The sequence below is a fragment of the Rattus norvegicus genome, chromosome Y, assembly GCF_036323735.1.
Source record: "Rattus norvegicus strain BN/NHsdMcwi chromosome Y, GRCr8, whole genome shotgun sequence".
In the NCBI taxonomy this organism is placed as follows: domain Eukaryota; kingdom Metazoa; phylum Chordata; class Mammalia; order Rodentia; family Muridae; genus Rattus; species Rattus norvegicus.
In genome coordinates, this window is record NC_086040.1 from 56,845,008 (window position 1) to 56,867,614 (window position 22,607).

Sequence of the window (22,607 nt, forward strand, 5' to 3'; positions counted from 1 at the left end):
ACGAAAAGAAAAGGAGATAAAAGGAACACAGTATTTTGGGAGAAAATTTTGTCTTTGTGCTGGTAAAAGGTGTGATCAGGCTCTATAAGATTTGCAGAGTCATACTGATTAGGCTTGATAGAGGCAGACCGCCTGAAAATTTATTCAGGAGAATCAAACAAAAGGACATCTCAATGCCCATGCACAGCTTGATGGAGTTAATGTAATTGGGTTGTGAGTAAAAATACTCAGAACTGTGTTTCACTTCCATACCATTGGTATATGTCAGTTGTGCTGCTCAGATAATATATCTCAGTATCTTACAGGAATTGGGTTTCAACACGTTGATAGACTAGTCCAGGAATTGAGACAATCCATCGTCCACATCGACTCCACTCGAGTGGATAGTCACCGTAAACACCATCTGGTTTTTTCCCTCTTTGTCTATTGTCTGTCCCTGGTGCACCAGGATGTCCCCATGTCTGTCAGTTTATGACTGTGGTTCTTGTTTCTCATTGTTTAAATGTTTTGTTTCATGTTCAAAAGAAAAAATTTTAAAAACTTTATCTGCTGGTTGTTCACACCTTGACTTGGTTTTAACTCGTTTCAAAAAGGAACAAATGAATAAAAAACAGTTTCAATCAGGCCTTTAGAGACCTACACATGCAGCCAGGAGTTTAGGTTAGCTGGAGAAGCTGCCCAGAGGCTAAGCGTCTGCACGAGCTGATCTTAAAGGTGCCAGCAGCTTCTCAGCTTCTTTGGTACAAGAGTTGAGAGCTGTTTCTCTTAGAGAAATCCCTGACTTATTATTTGACTCAACAGGTGACAAGGTGCTTCTCTTAAACTCATAGCTAAAAAGGTAAAAATGGTGTTTGGTCTAAATATTATAGATATGTGTAGCCACTTCAATTTGTTTCTTATTGGTTTTAAATGTGTAAATATGCTCTACTTGCCTTGGTCATAGATTGTTGGCCTTTTTTAGTTATTGGATATTGTTAAAAACGTATAATATTGGTAACAGAAAGTTGACATAAAGCTGGTAATTTGGATGGAGTCATTTCTAGACAACATGTGGCATGAGCCAACCTAGGGAAACAGGTCTAAATTGAGATAATATTTTTATGGAATTCTTATTCTAGAAACCAGGCTTCTAAAAGAAATTAGGACAATGTCTTTGTTGAGGTACTAGAGACTACGCCATCGTGCATTCATAGATAGAAATTGGCAGTCAAACTTTGTACTAGTTTGTTGGAGGTCGAGTTTTGTTTTCCAAAGTTGTGGTTTGCCCTGAAGTTGTCTGTATTTTAATGCTAATTCCACTGCCCTGAGGACAGCTGCCTAGTCATGTACTCAAAACTCAGGTGACCTTGTGGTTGTGCTCTGTTGTTACAAGGAGAATATAAGGATTGTGTTTAGGATTGCCAGTGTTACATTGACTAACTCAAACTTATTTTTAATTAAGAAAAAATCAAACAGGTAGAGATTGTTACAAGATTTACGAAAAATTAATGAGGTTTTGGAACTTGTGAGAACATTACAGCCAGTTTACTTACTCCAACTGCCATTTCAAGATAGATTTAGAGGATTGATTTTGAGTTTTCATTTCGTGAGCCTGCTTATAGTTTTAGAGAGTCCATAAAGTGATATCATTAGAAATGGCTAAGAGCCTTATATTATGTAATCTTGTTGCTTCTTCAATGTAAAAGGTTAGAACTTAAAACTTTCAGTGTATATGGAAATTTTTACTACAAACTTTTGCTCTCAAAGTGAGCTTTAATATTTGGTGTGTAGCTGTTGCAGTACTCCAGAAAATGATATTTCAAACTAATTTCAAGCTTCTAAGGATATGTTAATTGGCTAAGTACCTCACCCTACCAGAGGACTTAGGTCTTTGTTATGCACATTGGAGATAAAGCTTCAGCTGTGTTAATACAGAGCTGAGGACTAGAGTCATGGAAGTATTTTAAAAAGAAACCTGATAAAACATATCTTATTCCAAACAACAGTTAATTGGTTATTACAAAATACTGATATTTGGCCTATTACATATATAAATTTTTCAGGCAAAATTGATAATTTTACTATTTCCATGCTTTGGTACTTCCTGTATATTTGTGCATACAACCCATAGGAAATGCACTTACTGTATTTATAGGTGGTTCAACTAATGAAAAGGCTACATGTATGATGGTGTCACTTTTTTATTCTCTTGAGTTTCTGTTGCTTCAGTACGTTATTAAATTCCATGCTGTAGCCACTGTTTTTAAATCAAGCTTTCAATTCACATACTGATAGCCAATGTGTGGCTCGTGGTTTACAATCGATTTCAATTACTTAATGCTTTATTAGAGATAGGTTTTCTACTTAAAATCAGTAAATGATTTCAGTGTAAATTGTCCGACAACTCACTGTCCTTTCAGTGCTCTGGTTCAGACAACTAAACAAAACCATAGACCCAGCTCTTTGAAAATGATAATGGAGTTGATACAAAAAGAGGAAGACTCCATTTGCTTAATTTAAATTCTCAGCCTCGCCCTGCCAGCTCAGGGATTTCTAGTAAGACTGAAATTAGACAATATTTACAAGATTCGACATTTCTAATTAATGCTTATGTTTAGGTAAATAAAGTTTGTGAGGTGCTAGAGAAATGGCTTAGTGGTTAAGAGCACTAAGTACCATTCCTTTATAGGACATTTAAGAACTCAAACTGGATTGCCTGGGCTCTTTAGCAAGGGAGGACAGGATACCAGACAGATTATAGGCCTTACATAGGAACAATTAGTCAAAAAATCTCATTCTTTATATATCCAAAACAATAATGCTGGAGACAATAATTTGGTATACAAGTCAATTTATAAATACAAGTGCTCAGTGTCCTCAATTTAATCCTCGAGGACTTACCTTAATAAATAATATCTTTACTATATCTTTTAAATAGAAAGGGGGAGTTATCCCTGTATGCTAAATAATGCTCCTTTTATTTCAATTTTAAAATTTGGATGCCAAAGTTTATGGCACCCTAAAACTTGACATACTTCTGCCTAGGTGAAATAGAGAGATCCACTTATTGACATGATCCTGTCCAGATATTTTATATGGGGAAGAGGGAATGTTTGTGTTTTTTCTACAGGATGCTACAAGAGTGTGCCAGCTGCCTGAGTGGTTGCTGAGACTTGCTGATCCTGGTTACTTAAAGATTCAGCTCTCGTGGTTCGGGTCCCTGGAGTCATCCCTCTGCCCTGAGAGGAAGATAGAAGATTCCCCTTCACCTTTTGTCATCATAGAGATTTTGGCATTGCTGCAGTCAGCGTTACCGCTGCGTGTGTCCCGTTCCACTATGGCCCGCTCTCTGACCCTCTGTGCACTGCTGCTCGCTGGAGAAGACTGGACTCTAGCCATTGCTGCCTCCCTCATTCCCTGGTGACTCTTGCCACCTTAACTGGTCATTTTACAGACTGTAGCTTCACAGGAATGCAACCTGTGTAAAGCTGCTGTGGACTGGGGAACTCTGCCCTGGATGTACAGATCTCAGAAATGGTTCCATTGTCTGCTGGTTGTTCCAGAGAAAAATGACTGATCCTGAACTGTCCTGGAAAAGACCTTGACACTTTCGCTGCTATTGTAGCAGCCATTACTGCTGTAGACATTGTGTCTGCAGTGTCTGGAGTTATCCTACCCCAATCTATTGTTAGGCAAGCCCAGTGGGTAAACTTACTGGAGTAGTTACTAACAATTGGGAATTCTAAATTCTATTATAGGAGCGGCTTGGCTACGGCCCTTGGTGGTAACAGCTGAGGTGAACCAGATGTGGTGCCCGCTACTTACCGGGAGTGGCTCTGTTTGGTGCAGCCCTATGCTGTGGATTAGTGTTCATACTATGGTTAGTTTGCAAACTCAGATCTCAACAGAAACGTGACAAGGCCATTATCACTCAAGCCATATCACTTGTGGCCATTGTACTAAGGGCCTCCCCTGGAATTTGGTTATCTATGCTCAGGAATTAGTCGGTATCTGAGTTCTCTGCTCTTGCACCCCATGGATCTGTGGACCCATTGCACTGGGATGAGAGAGACTCAATGATCCTTTGATCAGCCCTTCCACATCGCTGAGGTTTCCTCATTGCATGTGATAGGGTGATCATGATTTGTTATAAAATAAATGATTTGTTATAAAATATAAATAATAAGGGGGAGATGTAGAGTGCCGGTGCTACCACAAGATGGCACTGGCTTCCACTGAGCCCCACGTGGAAGGCCGAGCTAGACAAGATGGCGCTGGACTCCGCTGCGCCAGCCTACTTCCTTTCAGGAAGTTTACTGTGTGCGCATGTGCAAGAGAGCCTTCGTGCCAGATCTTTGCCCACTCTAGGGCATGCCTATTTAGATCATGGGTAAGCGACAAATCAGGTTAGGATGTGCCGTGCTAGGGTGTATATAAACCACACCATGCTGGCGCGCGGTGCTCCCCTTAAGATTTAATAAAAGTTTGGCTGCCGCAAGGATTCATATGTCCCCGCGTGTTTTCTTGCTGGTGAGCTCGTGCGTGGGACACTAAAGCATCTAAAAATCAATCTGGCTCTAGCACTCTTCCTGAGAAACATTTACCATCAGCCATACAATCCCCAGGATCATCAAAATCTAAAAAGGGGTATCTAGAAACTTGAGCATCTGTCCAAAGGACTTTAGGATGTTCAGCAACTTCTTCATGAGGTTGGTTAACCCATAGAACAAAATAACTAAAGCCATCTTCCCAGGGTGATTTCCCAACATCCACATATTGCTTCTTTTCTTTTATGCCTAGACAGAAGACCAGCTTCCTTCTCCCCATCTCTGATCTCTTCATCCTGTTTGTTCTCCCTCCCAAATGGCTCTTTATTCTGAATTAGAGGCCAATTAGCAAACCATAGATATATGGAAGGAATATCTGAGAGGCAGTTGCTGTCAAGACAACACTTGTGACATCACAGAATAAGCTAGGGCTCTCCAGGTTACAAGAGATTTTTCATGGAGGGCGTAATGATGATGTCACTGAGAACTGCCATGTCCTACCTGCTGGACAGATTTCCTTACATTGACCAGATTTGAGGGTGCCCTTTCCAGGAGACTCTCCTGTGACACAGTGGAAACCTTTACATGCTACATCTCTCTAAAGCTAGGGATTTCTCTCTGCTTTATTAATGTTTACATGGAAAAAGTTAGTGAAGGACTTGGAATGGGTAGAAAAGATCTTGTAACATAGAGTGGAGGAGATTCTTCTGGATAATAATTTTATTCCCAGGTACACTCATGAAATACAGTTCAATTTCGTAGTTTTTTCTGTTTCTCAAAGGCCAGTATTTTCCTATAGACCTTCAATTGAATGAATATTTTATTGTACTTTCTTATTGTGCATTCCTCCATATGGGACTTTATAAGTATTGTTGAATGTGTACTCAAAAATTCTGTTTTCCATTTCCATTTTCTGCAATGATTTTGGCAACAAATGTGGCCCAGCTATACAATAAGTATAACAATGTAAATATGGTGTACCTACTTGAAATGATAAACTCCCCAACCCTTATTTTATCCCCAAATTACCAGACATCAGCAAAGCAAAGGACAACATGGACTATGGAATTCAATGGTTCTCTAGTCCCATTTGATATCAGTTCTGCATTATCTACCTTATTGTGTTCCAAGGAAGAGACTTGAGGGTTTTCAATGTTTTACCATGATTCTTTCTTCAGGCCAAACATAAGATTCAGGAGGATGTGCAGGAGGAGGAAAGGCTTGAGGTCCAGTGAAACCTCAGCTCCATTAGGTTCATAAGAACAGGAGAGAGTCTATTTGGCACTGTCATTTGTGGATTCTACTTTCTTCACCTTGTTTCCCAGAATCCATGTTAAAATTCCATCTAAGCTCATATACATATGAAAGATAGATATATCAGCCACCAAAACTAGATAAGATTGATGAATCTTAGAATTCCATGATTAGAAGAAACAGATATAGGTCTTTCCTGAGAGACACAGCTAGAGCACGTCAAATACAGAAGTGAATGGTAGTGGCAAACCAGTGAACTGAAAACAGATCTCTTGTTGGTAGATTTTGGGGAAGGATAACAAGAGCTTAAGGAGCCTTTAATCTGATAAGAAAAACAATGCCAACGAACCAGAGATTTCCGGTACTAAATGAATATTGAAAGATTGTACATGGATCGTCCTATGGCTCCAACTGCATATGTAGCAGAAAATGGCCTTGTTGGGCAACAATAGAAGGAGATGCCCTTGCTCTGAACTAGATTTTATTTCCAATTCAAGGGAATTTCAAAGGACATTAATTGGGATTATACCAGAGGGGTAGGGTGACTGTTTAGGGATCTTATGGACAGGAAACTGGGAAAGGCAAAAATATTTGAAATGTAATTATGGATAAATCAAATTAAAAAAAGCAATGAAAATTGGCTAATAATAAAAAAAATTACATAAGTTAAAGATAAAAACTGCCATCTAATCACACACATTGAGTGAGAAATCTAAAGGGTCACTCTCAGGCAATAGGAGTCAGAGTAAAACTAGTGGAAAGACAGATATGATGAACTAGAAACAGGTCTCTCTCCCAAAAACCAGTATCAGACATAAACTGCACAATAGGTATCCAAATAATCGAGAAGTTTACTCTGAGCTGAGGACACAATACTTGTCTTTCACTTCTTCCTTAGGACCTTTTTCTTCTGGACAAAAAATTAAAAGTCATGAGCTCTAAGGAAAAGAACAGTGCCCTTCCCAACACCTGGCTTTTGGGATAAAGATATTAATGATATAAACTCTCTGACTTACAGGAACCACTAGAAGCAGGGAAGTTCAGATGCTTCTGACAGGCTCCCAGCTCCTGATCCCATGTGTGGAAGGCTCAGATTAAGTCTATCTCTTCAACATACCTATTCAACTCCTACCAAGGACTCATTGAGATTTCCCAGGGTCGACATATTTCTTTCTTTTTTTCTAACCAAGACAGAAGGCCATCTTCATTCTTCCCTTGTCTGAGATTTTCATCCTCTTTGTTCTTATTCCCAAATTGCTGTTTGCTCAGAACTAGAGGACAATTAGTTAACCCTATAGGTACTGAAGGAATATCTGAGAGGTATTTGCAGTCAGGACTACACTTGTGACATCACAGGAGAAGCTAGGGCTCTCCAGGATACAAGAGATTTTTCATAGAGTGCCTAATGATGATGTAACTGAGAACCGCCATGGCCTACCTCTAAACAGCTTTCCTTACATTGAGCAGTTTCGAGATTTCCTTTTCCATGTATGTCTCCTGTGACACAGGGGAAACCTTTGTGTTCTCCATCTCTCTAAAGCTAAAGGCTTCTCTTTGCTTCATTAGTGGTTACATACTCTGAATGGAGAAAGTTAGTCAGGGTCCTAGCAAGGGTAGTAATGATCTAGGAACTTGGAGTGGAGGAGATTCTTCTGGATAATATTTTTATTCCTAGGTCCATTACAGTGACATACAGTTCAATTTTCTAGGTTTTCTCTCTCTTGTAAAGGCCAGTATTTTCCCTTCAGACCTTTATGTGAATGGATGTTGTTTTTCTCTATTTTATTGTACATTCTTTGATAGGATACATTATAAATATTCCTGAATATGTACTCAAAAATTCTGTTTTCCAATTCCATTTTCTGCTATGATTTTGGCAACAATGTGGCCCAGCTATAGAGTGAGTATAACAGTGTAAATACTGTGTACCTACTTCAAATGATAAACTCCAAAATCCTTATTTTATCCAAAGATTACCAGACATCAATAAAGCAAAGGACCACTTTGACTATACATTTTGGTTCTCTATTCATATTTGATATCTGTACTACACTATCTACCTTCGTGTATTCCCATGACCTGACTTGAAGGTTTTAGGTGTGTTACTATGATTCTTTCTTAAGGCCAAATATAAGAATCAGGAGGATGGGCAGGGAGAAGAAAGACTTGAGGAAAAGTGAATCCTCATCTTCAATTCCTTCATAAGTACAGGTGGGATTCTATTTGACATTGTATTTGTAAGTTCTACATTCTTGACCTATTTGTGCAGAATCCATGTTAGCATTCAACCTAACCACCTAAACAAATAGCTGTAGGAGCTACCAAAATACATACATACATATATATAGATATAGATATAGATATGACCTGAGAGACACAGCTAGAGCATGTCAAATAAAGAAGTGTATGCTAGTGGCAAACCAGTGAAGTGTAAAGGACCTCTTGTTTGTAGATTCTGAGAAAGGATAACAAGAGCAGAAGGGGCTTTCAACCCCATAAGAACAACAAAGCCAATGAACCAGAGCTTTCTGGTACTAAACCAATATTCAAAGACAGTACTTGGACAGACCTATGCATCCAACTGCATATGTAGCAGAGGATGGCCTTGTTGGTCACCAATGGAAGGAGAAGGCCTTGGTCCTCCTTTGGTTTGACTCACAGTTAACGAAAATGTGAAGGGACAGAAGAAATGGAGAAGGATCAGTTGGTTATCTTATGAGGAAACTCTTAAAGGAAATAATATTTTAAATATAAATACAGAAATTTGTTTGTTTAATAAAACAAATAAAATTTGTAAAAAATAAAAAACATATAAGAAGTAAATGAAAAGAAAACTGCCAGCTAAAAACAGCTGTTTACTCAGTAATGTAATGTGTCACTGTCAGGGAATGGTAGTCAGAGGTATGAAAGTGGAAATAGTGAGATGGTGAAGTCTCAACAGGAAGCACTTCTCTCTCCCAGATATCAGTGTCAGACACAAACTGCACAATGGATACCTAAAGCATGGAGAAGTTTACTCTGATCTGCGGACACAATACTTGTCCCTCCTTTCTTCCTTAGGGCCTTTTTCTTACTGTCAAAAAGAATAAAGGCCATGCGCTCCCAGGAAAACAACTATGCCATTCCCATCACTTGGCTTTTGGAATAATGAAATGAATGATATAAACTCTCTGACTTCCAGGAACCATAAGAACAGAGAAATCCAGATGCTTCTGAGAGGACCCCAGCTCCTGATTCCCATATGTGGAAGGCTCAGATCAATTGCATCTGTTCAGCAATATCACTCAACCCCTACCAAGGTCTCACATAGCTTAACATGGACCATGTATTTCTAATTTTTTTTATACCAAGACAGAAGGCCAGCTTCCTTCTCCCCATCTCTGATCTCTTCATCCTCTTTTTTTTCTCCCAAATGGCTGTTTACTCTGAATTACAGATCAATTAGTAAACTCTAGAGGTACTGATGGAATATCTAAGAGGCAGATGATGTCACAACAACACTTGTGACATCTCAAAAAAAGCTAGGTCTCTGCAAGATAAAGAGATTTTTCAGGGAGGGCCTAATGATGATGTCACTGAGAACCACCATGGCCTCCCTGCTGAACAGATTTCCTTACATTGACCATATTCAAGGGTGCCCTTTCCAGGAGTGTCTCCTGTGACACAGTGGAAACCTTTACGTACTCCATCTCTCTAAATCTAGAGACTTCTCTTTTCTTCATTAGTGGTTACATGCTCTGAATGGAGAGAGTTATTCAGGGGCATGACATGGGTAGAAAAGATTTAGGAACATGGAATATAGGAGATGCTTCTAGATAATATTTTTATTCCCAGGTTCATTCCTGTGACATACAGTTAAATTTTCTAGGTTTTCTCTGTTTCCCAATGGGCAGTATTTTCCCTATAAACCATTAAATTATGGAATATTGTATTACAAAAAATGTGATCATGTTTTTGTTTTCTTCTCTTGCTTAGTGCTGAAAAAAGTGATACCCAATACAGTATTAGAACAAATATTACATAGTCACCTAAAGAAAACAAATTATTCCCAAGGCCAACGTAACTTCATAAGTAAGCAATTAGTATTTACAGAGAAATGATTAAGTATTGTATTATTTATCCTTAAAAGGACTCTTATAAGAACCTTTTAAAAAAACAGAAATCTAAACATCTGTATAAAAATGTCATATCTGCTTTAAATTATCAGAATGCACATCTGTGATTGGCAGTCCTTATTAAATCCTATCAGCAAGCTGAGGGTAAAACTGGGTCAGAAATCAGTAATTAACAGTCTAGCCTCTGTGACAGTCACACCATTAGCCTGTGCCGCCAGTGCTTTGATCCATGACCTTAAAAGTTCCCAGCCTTTCCGAACTACAAATTGTTCCATAAATTGTTGTTTATATCAGAGTCAGTAGGGAAAAGATCTTAGCCAGCTTCATGAACAATTTTATTTTTCCAAATGCTTTTTAAAGGTTGTGGTCGTCGCTGACCATTCTACAATTCTTCGGGCAATGATGGAAGCACTGATCTGCCACAGAGGCAATCCCTAAAAGCCCTCAACCACTGTTATTGCAAATGCCAATGGTGCTGCCCTCTAAGTGGTGGGAAGCTCCATGAGGATTTTCATGCACTTCTTAGAGTAAGAGAGAATGAGTGCAATAACTGAGCGACACTCTGCATGAAGTCCTCGTGGGGTTCATGACTCACCAAGGTCCAACGAGGCTGTGATGAAGATTGGGCCGTACCCCAGGAGTTCTAAAGTTCTGTGCCATTCCTCCTTCACAGGTCTTGGCAATATTCCACGTAGGAACCAAATTTGAACCATGCTTTTACCCTGGATAGAATTTCAAATACTATACTGAGTAGGGAGAGTGGGCAGCCTTACATTGTCCTTGATTTTAATGGAATTGCTTTACATTTCTTTCCATTTAGGTTGATGTTGGGTACTGGCTTACTGTCCATTGCTTCTATTATGTTTCTGCATAGGACTCATATCCCTGATCACTCTCATGCTTTTAACATGAACGTGGGTTGGAATATTTTTGCAAGCTTTTTCAGCATCTCATGAGATTATAATGTGATTTTTTTCTTTCAGTTTCATTATATAGTGGATTGTATTGATGGATTTACAGAAATTGAACCATCCCTGCCTCCCACTAGAAATTAATAATTGCACAGCATAACCTACAGAAGGGATCTCATATTCACACGCATACTCTAACAGCTCCCCCCAAAAAACAAAAACAAAAACATGCAAACAAAAAAAAACATGCACACTACAGAAAAGATCTCATACTCACATATGCACTCAAACATCCCAATAGAAAAAACAAAAACCAAAAAACATGCAAGCAATAAAACCCTGCTCCCGCAACATCAAAATAGCATGAACTAAATATGACTTCTCATTAATACCTTTAAGCATTAATGGCCTCTACTCAACAGTAAAAGTACACAGTCTAACACAATGGATTTATAAACAGTATCCCTCCTTCTGTTCCACTCAAGAAACACAATCCAGCAACTGAGATAGACACAACCTCAGACTAAGAGTTTTGAAAAGGTTTTCCAAGCAAATGTATACAAGAAACAAGATGGTGTAGCCATCCTAACATCCAGCAAATCAGACTTTCAACCAAAAATAATCAAAAGAGATGGGGAAGGACACTTCATATGCATCAGAAGAAAAATCCACCAAAATGGCATCTCAATTCTGGATGTCTATATGCCAAAGACAAAAACAGCAACATTGGTGAGAGAAATATTAATAGTGGGGGACATCAGTGTCCCACTCTCACCAAGGGCAGGTCATTGAGAAAGAAACTAAAACAAAAAAATTAATGTTGTAACTAACACCCATTTCAAATAAATTGACCTCACTGTTATCTACAGAATATTTCACATGAACACAAAAGTACACACTCTCTTTTCATTACCTCATGGAATCTTATCCTAAGCTGATCATGTTCTTGCTCACTAAACAAGCCACAGCAGATACAGAGAGACTGCGCTAACCATTGGATCTTCTCAGATCGCCATGGATTAAAACTGGACTTCAACAATAACAAAAGGTCTATAAACTCATGGAAATTAAACAGCTCTCTACTTAAGAACCACTGGTTCAGAGAAGACATGAAAAAAAAGCTTTCCTAGAATTCAATGAAAATGAAGACACAGCATCTACAAACTTAAGGGACATAAGGAAAGCAGTGCTAAGAGGAACGTGCACATGCAGCACAGAGTGCTTTCATAAAGAAACCAGAGAGACCTGACACTAACAACTTCCCAGAACACTCAAAAACTCTAGAATAAAAAGAAGCAAATACATATTAAAGGAGACAGCAAGAAATGATCAGACTCGGGGTGAAAGTGATCCATCAGACACAAAGAGAATACAAATATTAACAAAAACAAGAGCTGGTTCCTTGGGAAAATCAACCAGACAGACAAACCCTAAGACAGATAATGTACTAGGAGGAGAGACAGCATCCAAAAACAAAATCAGAAATGAACAGGGAGCCGCATCGATGGACACTGATGAAAGTCACAGAATAATTAGGTCTCAAAAACCTGCTGTCTACAAAATTAGAATCTCTAAATTAAATGGATGATTGTGTACATGGATAACACTGACCACAGGTAAACTGAGGTAAGATAAACTATGTAAGTAGCTCTACAACCCCTAAAGAGACACAAACAGTAATTGACAGTTTACCCACTGAAAAATCCTCAGGGCCAGATTGATTGAGCACAGACTCCTACCAGATTTTCAAAGAATTCTCAACCTACTCCAAAACACAGAAACAGAAGGAAAATGGCCAAACTGATTCCAGGACACCACTGTTGCCCTGACACCTAAATCACAAAACGACTCAACAAAGAAAGAATTTCAGACGAATTTCCCTTACGAACATTGGTGGAAAAAAGACTAGGTAAAATGCACGAAAACAAAATCCAAGGGCATTTCAATCCACCATTCAGTGCCATCATGTTGGCTTTCTCCTGAGGATGCAGGAGTGGATCAATCTATGAAAACCCATCAAAGTGATCCCCCATATTAACAAACTGAACTGAAAAAACAATTCTGCCCTCAGCATTTCCCATCAACGTGGGACCTCCCCTTGGATTTAACTTTTTGGTAGTTGCATATCATGCATTATATACGTACAAACATATATATTTTAATAAACTAACATATTAAATTGTTATATCCTAACATTATAACATATAACTGATATTAATATGTTAATATTAACCTATTGTATTTATACATTAAATTATGTTATTAATATGGTAAATATAATTAATATTAATATATTATGTTACTATATTAAATTAATATATAGTGATATAATAATGTAACTGATATATTACATTAATATATCAAAATTAATATATTAATTATTAATATCTTTAATATGAGTTATTAATATTCACTATTACACAATGGTGTGAAGGAGCAGAATTGAAAAAACAAGAAAAAATGCAAGACTATCTCATTATATGCTGAAAAAGCCTTTGACAAAATCCATCATCGTTCCATATTTATGGTCTCAGGGAGACCAGGGATGTCAGGCACATACCTAATGCAATTAAATACTAAAATAAATACAAAAAATATTACATAAAATGCAATAAAGCAAGCCAAGAGTTAATACCAAAATAAGGGGAGGAGGGGAAGCAAAAGGCAATTCGACTAAATTGGAGAACGAGAACAGACTGCTCATCTCGCAGCATCCTTTCAGGAAATTCCTTAAATTTTCAGCTAGAGCAATAAGACATCCAAAGGAGGTCGAGAGGATGATATCGCAAAAGGAGAACTCAGTGTATCGCCATTCACACATCATATAATAGTGAACATATGTGATCCCAAAGTTTTACCAGAAATGACCTACATATGAAAAATAACTTCAGCCGAGTGGACGGATGAAAAATTAAATGAAAATAATCTGTCATGCAAATGACAGAGAGGCTGAGAAGAAATTATGGAAGAAATGCCAATCACAATGGATACATGTATATATATATATGTATATATATATATTATTAAATATGAAATATAAAATAACTCTAACCTAGCACGTCAGAAACATGTATGGTGTGAACTCCAAGTCTCTGAAGAGAGAAACTGACGAAGGTAGCAGAAGATATAAAAACCTCACATGCTCACAGACAGGTAGGATTAAGAGAGTCAAAGACGCCATCTTACTTTTGGGTGTAGATTCAAAGTTGCTATCTCACAGTCAGGTGTGACATGGTTGCCAAGGTGCATGCAGGACAAGAGGCAATCTTGCAGTCACGTGTGGAATCAAAAACGACATCTTGCTGTTTGGGTGTGACATGGTTGCCCAATGGGCACACGTGAAATCGTTGGCTGTGGAGCAGGGTCAACCTGAAACATCTCTGGCTTTCTAGCATGCAGATGGTGTCACAATTTCTATATCATATCAGTCACCGAAAATAACGAGGGTAAAAATCTCTGACAGAGGGATGGCGGACATTACTGGAGAAGGAAATGACTTTGATGTCCGTAAGACCAAACTGCTCATGACATGGCCATTCTGTCAACCAAAGCATCATGGGATGAGGAAATCTAGATTTAGAGACTGAATGTTTAATGTTTTCTTGGGAAATTTTAGCCTGCTCACAACGGTTCACTGTTATCAGGAAATATTTGAAGTGAAATACTATGCAGCTATGAAAAATAAGGGCATTGTGAAGCTGCGGTCAACAAGATGGAATGAGTTGAGAAACCTGAAACTCCTCTGGGTGAGATCATTGAAGACCTCGAGAAAAAGGAACACTGCCTGGATCACTGAAGACACAGATGTCCATAGAAAATACAAGAGTCATGACTGAGGAAGAAACAGCTGTGTCTACTGGACTATGGAGCAATGGTTAGAGCCCCTACAAGGGGAGATCTCTATTAACAGAAAATTTGATACAGAAATACTGTTGAAGAAAGCTTGTTGGAATTTCCAAACCCAATGAGCCCATAAAGAAAACACACAATCTGGTTATTATAATTATAATCTATAAACGTGTATTGGGCAGTTCTAACACTATCATAACTTATTCCCCAACCATAAAACCCCTTGGTATATGTGCTTTCTCCAGGCCATATGGATTGTTTCCATCATTCCTTCCTCCTCTTTTTCTTCAGTCCTCTCCCTTCCCCTCTTACCCTTTTCTGCCTCTCTACCTAACCCCACCGTCAAACCTCTAGTACCAACTTTCCCCTCCGGCTCTCAGTAATAGGCTCTAGCATTTACTGACCAGTTAAAATGGGAAGAAGGTTCATATATGATCACCTGAGTCCATGATAGAGGGCTAGTCGGGGGGAAACCTCCTTTGAGGAAGCAGATAAATATCAGGATAAAAATTGCATTTGCTGGGGGAAGAGAAAATCTGTATAATGGTTTGTATATCTATTCAGTGGATTCTGATAAAATGGGAAATATTCTTCCTAAAGACCCAGCTATACTACACCTGGTCTTATAGCTAAAAAGACCTGCCATACTGCAAGGACATGTACTCCATCATGTTCCTAGTGGATTTCTTCTTCTTCTTCTTCTTCTTCTTCTTCTTCTTCTTCTTCTTCTTCTTCTTCTTCTTCTTCTTCTTCTTCTTCTTCTTCTTTTTTTTTTTTTTTTGGTTCTTTTTTTTTCGGAGCTGGGGACCGAACCCAGGGAATTGCGCTTCCTAGGCAAGTGCTCTACCACTGAGCTAAAACCCCAACCCCGTGGATTTCTTCATAATGAACAGGAAATAGAAATAACCCAGATGCCCCTCAACCAAAGAATGGCTACAGATAAGGTGGTTCATTTACACAATGGAATACTACACACATATGAAAAATAAGGACATTGAGAAGCTGCAGTCAAGTATATGGAATGAGAAAGTATTATCCTGAATGAGGTAACTGAGACCCAAAATAACATGTACACATTCACTTAAAAGAGGGTATTAGCCATAAAGTACAGAATTCACACACTACGATCTACAGAACCAAAGAGGATAAACAAGTAGGAAGGGCCAAGAAAAATGCTGAATTTCACCCAGAAGGATGAATAAACTAATGAGAGGAGGCAGATGGAAGGAAAGGATTGGGTGGCTGAGGGGATGGGAAGGGAAATGGGGTTTGAGAATCATTTCTTGGGAGAGACGAGCAAGAGGGACAGAGGGCAGGAGAATAGACTGAATCAGTGACCGTCCAGGGTGGGCGCTATCTCTGTGATTATCCTGCAATCTGGGACGGGTGAGGCTACCTTGGCGTCCATGAGGGTGACTTTAGCTGAGACTCGGTGCAGTGGGGATACGGATACTGAAATTGTCACTTTCCGTAGACACGGAGGACCCAAGGTGGAAGGATAAGGACACAAACCCACCCCCAAAATTTTGACCCAGAGATTGCCCTCTCTATAATAGACACAGGGACAGAGATGGAAGAGGAAAGGAGGGAATGTTGACAGGATACATGACCGGATATGAGACTTATCCTATCGGCAGACGGCAAACCCTGACATTATTAATGATCCTTTCTCATGTTTGCAGACGGCAGGGTAGCGTTATTGTCCTCTGCAGGCTCCACCGAGCAGCCGACTGACACAGAAGCACAGACACACGGACAAATATCAGATGGAGCTCAGTGAGTCTCACTGAAGAGCTGAGGGAAGGACTGAGAGAGGCAGAGGAGCACACTGGTCTTCACGTGGGGTCACTAACCCGTCGCCTGTCTGTGGATCCTGTTCTCCTACCCGGCTGCGTTTTCAGGACCTGGTGGGAGACGATGAATCTCGTCCTGCAGAGACTTGATGTGCCAGGGGAGAGGGTGCACCCAGAGGGGTCCTCCACTCTCTCAGAGAAGAAGGGGAGGGTAGGAGGAGGGACTGTAAATGGTGGGAACCTGGAGGGGTGTGGTGACAGAGCAGCATTCAGAATGTTACCTGGTGAATAGATACAACCATTCTAGCAAGGGCATGGCATCATGGGGATGGGGCATGACATCATGGGTGTGGGGCATGACATCATATCGCTGGGGGAATGATATCATAGGGATGGGGGCATGATATCATGAAGCTTAAGAGAAAATAGATGAAACTAGAAAAATAAACCAGCCCGATAGGGAGCTGAGACTGAGAGACGCAAAGATGGCGGCGTTTACCTATGCATGGTATCGGCTGTGAGATAAATCATATTCTATCTACAATCCACAAATGCAGAGAGGACACAGGAAAGGAGAAGGCCCGTGAGGGGGAAAGCATCGACGTCTCTGAAAGGAAAACTGGAACAGATTCTGTGAGTGAGTGACGGCGACTAAGGACAGGAGCGGAGGGTCGGTGGGGACGATGGAGGGATAGCGTGGTGCAGAGAGAAACGGCCAGAATTAGGGGACACACGGGTTAATGCAGAAACTCGATGGATGCGCTGGTTAATTCGTGGTGTCTAGAGGGCCACGTTCCTGAGAATTTAATCTGACAGAGAATGCAGAGTACGAACCTTCAATCCTTTGAAATCAAGCAAGTGGGACCTCAGGGTTGGAGATTGGGCACATTCAGTGGAGTCGGTTTCTTAGGAGGTCAAATGGAGATCCCTGAACAGCAGACCGAGGCTGGGACAGAGATTATAAAGATATAGCAAATGAGACCTTCCTCGTACCTTAAACCTGCAACTAATGTAAATGCACAAGAAACCCCTTCCCACTCTCCAAGGTTTGTGTAGCCCTTGTTCACCCTGAGTAATATATATGCACACAGCATGTCCCTGAACACCTTCTAACAGAGTTGTGACACTGAATACCTTGGAGCAACCCCAACTCACTTGCAGGCAGACCAAGATTCTGTTGACCGACTAGTTCCTGGGTCCACTTCATCCTCTTGCACCTGGACACTCTAGGAAGCATACATCAGAGATGTGTGTGTGTGTGTGTGTGTGTGTGTGTGTGTGTTTGTGTGTGTGTGTTTGTGTCTGTCTCTCTGTCTGTGTGTCTGTGTGTCTGTATGTGTATCTGTGTATGTGTATTTTTATGTGTGTTTGTATGTGTGTGTGTTTGTGTGTCTCTCTGTGTGTATGTGTGTGTATGTTTGTGTCTGTGTTGTATTTTTAAGTGTGGGAATGTTTGTATGTGTGTGTGTCTGTGTGTGTCTCTCTCTGTATATGTGTGTGTATATGTGTGTATGTGTGTGTCTCTGTGTGTGTGTCTCTGTGTGTGTGTCTGTTTGTCTGTCTGTGTCTCTCTGTGTGTGTCTTTTTGTATGTGTGTGTGTCTCTGTGTGTTTGTGTGCATGTGTGTCTGTGCATGTGTGTGTGTGTGTGTGTGTGTGTGTATGTGTATGTGTGTTAATCATGCATAAGCTAACCATCCTCACACACAGAGTGTCTGGATTGCTTTTCTTTTGGAAGGTTAGTGAATCTTTCTCTTGGCATAAGAAAAGAACACCCTGGTTCTCAACTCTCTCTGTGAAGTCATGACAGGTTCAGTGATTTTCATGTATGAGGAGTCTGTTCTTGTGAAAATTGCCTTAATGGATACAATAAACCTTGAAAAACACATCTCAACAATTACTTTCCTTAGTCTGTGATCCCTTGAGGGGATTATTCCATTATTATTATTATTATTATTATTATTATTATTATTATTATTCCAGGATTATTCCATTATATTATTGTTTGTGCTGTTACCAGTGTGCTAATGTTCACTGATGGCAGGAAGATTTTGCTTCATGTGGGTCCCATTGGACAACCATGTTTTGGTTCTTGAAACGGAAAGTTTTATTTACATGTTCCTAGAGCAAATTCACGCAAGTACAGAAAGTTCCTTGGTCTTCTACATGAGAGTGACACCCTCACGTAGTCCTGTGTTCTATTTGAGAAACAGAATTTAGACAAGGAATGAAAAGGTTGGTGACCAAAGACCCAAGTTAGGGAGAAATAAGACAGTTTTTCACAATGTTTCGGGCTTTGGGGATTGGTAGACATTACATAACCATCTTTTCATTCATAGCAGGAAAAGACAAAATTATTAAATAATAGTAGGCAGAAAATTTTAACAACATATGTGTGCTGGCTAATTTAAATTCCTGTATTTTGTCTCTGGAACATTATATATTCTCTTCAATGTTCTTCTTGAAATTCTTTGAAGACGTGAAAACCGGTATGTGTTTATCTGTACACATTCATAAAGCATGGTCGTTGCTCTAGTGATGGACAGACGACACAACTGTCAAGAGACAGACTGACTTTCTTACCAAAGGAATAAATCTTCATGTTCCCGGAGGCAGTTTTGGTCTTAGTTGCAGAAGTTTAAAATCCCCTGAGAATGCTTCCTACAGCTACCATTTCCTATATGTGGTAATATTCTAGGATGTGGGTTTGTTCTTTGCATTTTGTTTCAATATCTACAAGAAAGTTTCGATTGCATATACTATTTGGAGATGTTGTCTTTTATCTTTCCTATCGATGGTTTCTGGTTTGTAGACACTCAGGCATTTTCTGAATCATCTCTCACAGCAACTGAGATGAGTCTTCATCAGGAATAAAGGAAAGAAGACAGATAAGGTAATAGAGAACTCCCTGATGTATTTATCCCTGTGAATCTGAGATGACTGTTGTCATCAACCTGTATATAAACTTTAACTTTACAATAAAGTTCACTCACATGAGTTTAAACCTTAGTATTTTCATTGTGTAAATATTTGCAATAAAGAGAGCTTTAAAGGTAATAAAGTTGTGTGATGTGTGTAACTCATTTTATAGATTCCCTTGTATAACTTAAAAGAATATATAAATGGTTTTCCTTCATGTTGAATGTAATGAAGACAGTGTCTCTTCTAACAATATATGTAGTAATTTTGGCCTCTATAAAATTTAATATGTTCATATCTTGCCTAAACATCCACCACAATTACTTATGGGATACTTCCTATACTTACTCAGTGTTTTTTCCTAAATATTGACTTTAAAATGCATTTAGCAGAATAGATATTGAGGCAGATCGAGGGAGGGAGGAATCTGAATGGGAGGGAAGGTAGGGAATGGAGTGGACTTTGGAGGAATCAGGTGTAGGGAAAAAAGGGAAAAGGGAATGGAAATCACAAGTGTGGGGTGCGCATCTCTAGGAAGTGCCAGAGATCTGGGAAAGGCAAATCCCCAGGGTATCTATTGGGGTGACTCTAACAGTGGGGATACAGATCCGTAATTGTCCACTTCTGTAGCCAGGCATGACTCTCAGTGGTGCAACAAGGAAAAAACCCACCCACAAAAACTTCAATCCAAAATGAACACAGCCTACAAGACCTTCAGAGACAAAGATAGAGCGGTCATGGAAGGAACGTCCAACCAATGGTTAGTGCAGATTGAGACCTACCCCGAGGGCAAACACCATTCTCAGACACTATTAAAGATACTCTATCGTGCTTGCAGACAGAATCGTAGCATAACTGTCCTCTGAGTGACTCCACCCAACAGCTGAGAGAAACAAGTGAAAAGATTCACCACCAAACATTCGATGTAGCTTGGGGAATCTTTTGAAAAAAAAAAAAAAAAAAAAAAAACAGGTGAAGAATCGAGGCCCAGATGATATGAGGGACTCCACAGGAAGACCACTAGTGTCAACTCACAGACAGAACCACCAACCAGAGAGTGAACATGGAATGAACCTGAGCCCCCAGGACATAGGTAGGAAATGTGTAGCTTTGTCTTTTTACGGGTTCCCCCAACAACGGGTGTTGGCGTACCTTGAAGATGGTGCACCCATATTGGGATGAAAAGTGAGTAAATAAATAAATGAATTTTAAAGACACAGATGTCCCATCTATAGACAACATGTTTTGGGAAAGCCCAATTCTAGTTATTCGGTATCCACATGAAGACAAAGCCTGTGGAGAGCCTATGCCCTTAGAGGCCATAATCCTTTTCATTCTGTTCTTCCATCAGAGTCCCCAAGCTCCACCCGTGGTTTGGATAGTGTGTTTCTGCTTCTGTCTGAGTGAGCAGCTTAGTGGAGTCTCTCAGAGTAAAGCCATGATAGACTCCTGTCTGCAAGCATAACAGAGCATCATTAATAGTGTCAGGGATCGGTGCTCATTCATGGGGTGGGTCTCAATCTGCACTAACCATTGGTTGATCATTCCTCACTCTCTGCTCTATGCACGGCCCTGCATGTCCTGTGGTCAGAATAAATTTTGGGTCTAAAGTTGGTGTCCCTATCATTCAACTTGGGTTACTCTCTGGCTACAGGAGATGGCTTCTTCAGGTCCATATCACTGAGGCTGTGTGTCTCAGCTAAGGAAACACCCATGATTCATGGGCATCTCTTACCCCAGCTCTCTGCCTCTTTCTGGAAATGACCTCTACGTCCCCACCCCATCCATCTAGGCTGCTGTGTCTGGCCTCAGTAGCAGAGGGTGTGATCACAGAGATTGGATATGCAAGGTGAGGAGATACCCGTGGGGTCCCCTCCTGCTCAGAGGAGAAAGGGCTGGGGGAAGGATTGTGAGAGGGGTGAACTGGAGGGGAGCAGTGTGCAGCATGTAAAGTGCATAAATAAACAAATAACTATGAAAATAACTAAGTCTACTTGAAGGTAAGAAGCAGGTGTGTGTGTGTGTGTGTGTGAGTGTGTGTATGTATGTATGTAAGTAAACTTGAAGGTAAGAGCAGTTGTGCGTGTGTCTCTGCGTGTGAGTGTATGTGTTTCTGTGTGTATGTGAGTTTGTGTGAATATATATATATATATATATATATATATATATATATATATATATGAAGGTAAGAAGCAGGTGTGTGTGTTTAATATTAAATTATTACATTTGGGAAAACAGTGGTCTAAGCAGAAGACAGGACAGCTTAGGCAAAATATTTACAAAAAAATGGCGTTTGCTGAAGATGAAGAAATGATTCGGAGATTAATAGCATTATCTGTTCTTCCAGAGGACCCGGGGCCGATACCCAGCTCCCGAGTGACAGCTCACAAGTGGCTGTAATTTCAGCATCACGGAATCTCACACCCTCTTCAACCTCCTGGATACTAAGCATGGATGTGCTGCACAAGTGAAACTCTTACATATATACAACAAAAAGTATAAAAACCGAAGAGCAGTTCCTGGTTGACATAATTTGTTTTTCATGAATATTCATAGTGATAATCACAGTCAAATAAACACTTTATTGATCTATAATGCAATCAAAGCCACTAAAAGTTAATGATCACATGAGTCACTTAAAATCTATTTATTTAGAAAAATTGTAATAAAAATTACAGGAATGAAATTAAAATTTTATTAATATACAAATTAATAAACATTAATATTCTCATATAGAGCTGAAAACAATACTTTCCACCTATTTGTTTGGCTTTTATAAATATTGCAGTTTGTGGTTAGTTTGTTGTCGGTTTTTGTATGAGTTCATTTCCATGTATTAGCCCATAAACTCTATAAACTCATGCAGAATACACTACAGGAACTTAGGCTCTCCTGTGTTGAATCCAGGAAGGTTGCTATCTGTTTTCCTTCTTGTCTGATCAATTTTCTCTATGTATATTACAAGGATAATTTTGTTCTTGGATTCTTCCACTTTTCTCAAGCTGATAGCTGATAGCTGATAGCTGATAACTGGAGAATATTTAGTTTTTGAAGATCATTTTTGAAGCTATTTCCTGATGTCTGCACTATCAATGTTGTAGACTTTCAAATGAGTGACCCAATGAACAGCTATTATCAATTATAGCTACTATTATGCCTTATAACTACTGTTGTTTTGACTTTTTGAAAGAAGAAGTCAGAAAGGGATGGTGTTTGGGGTAAGGGACTCTGTGGGGGAAAA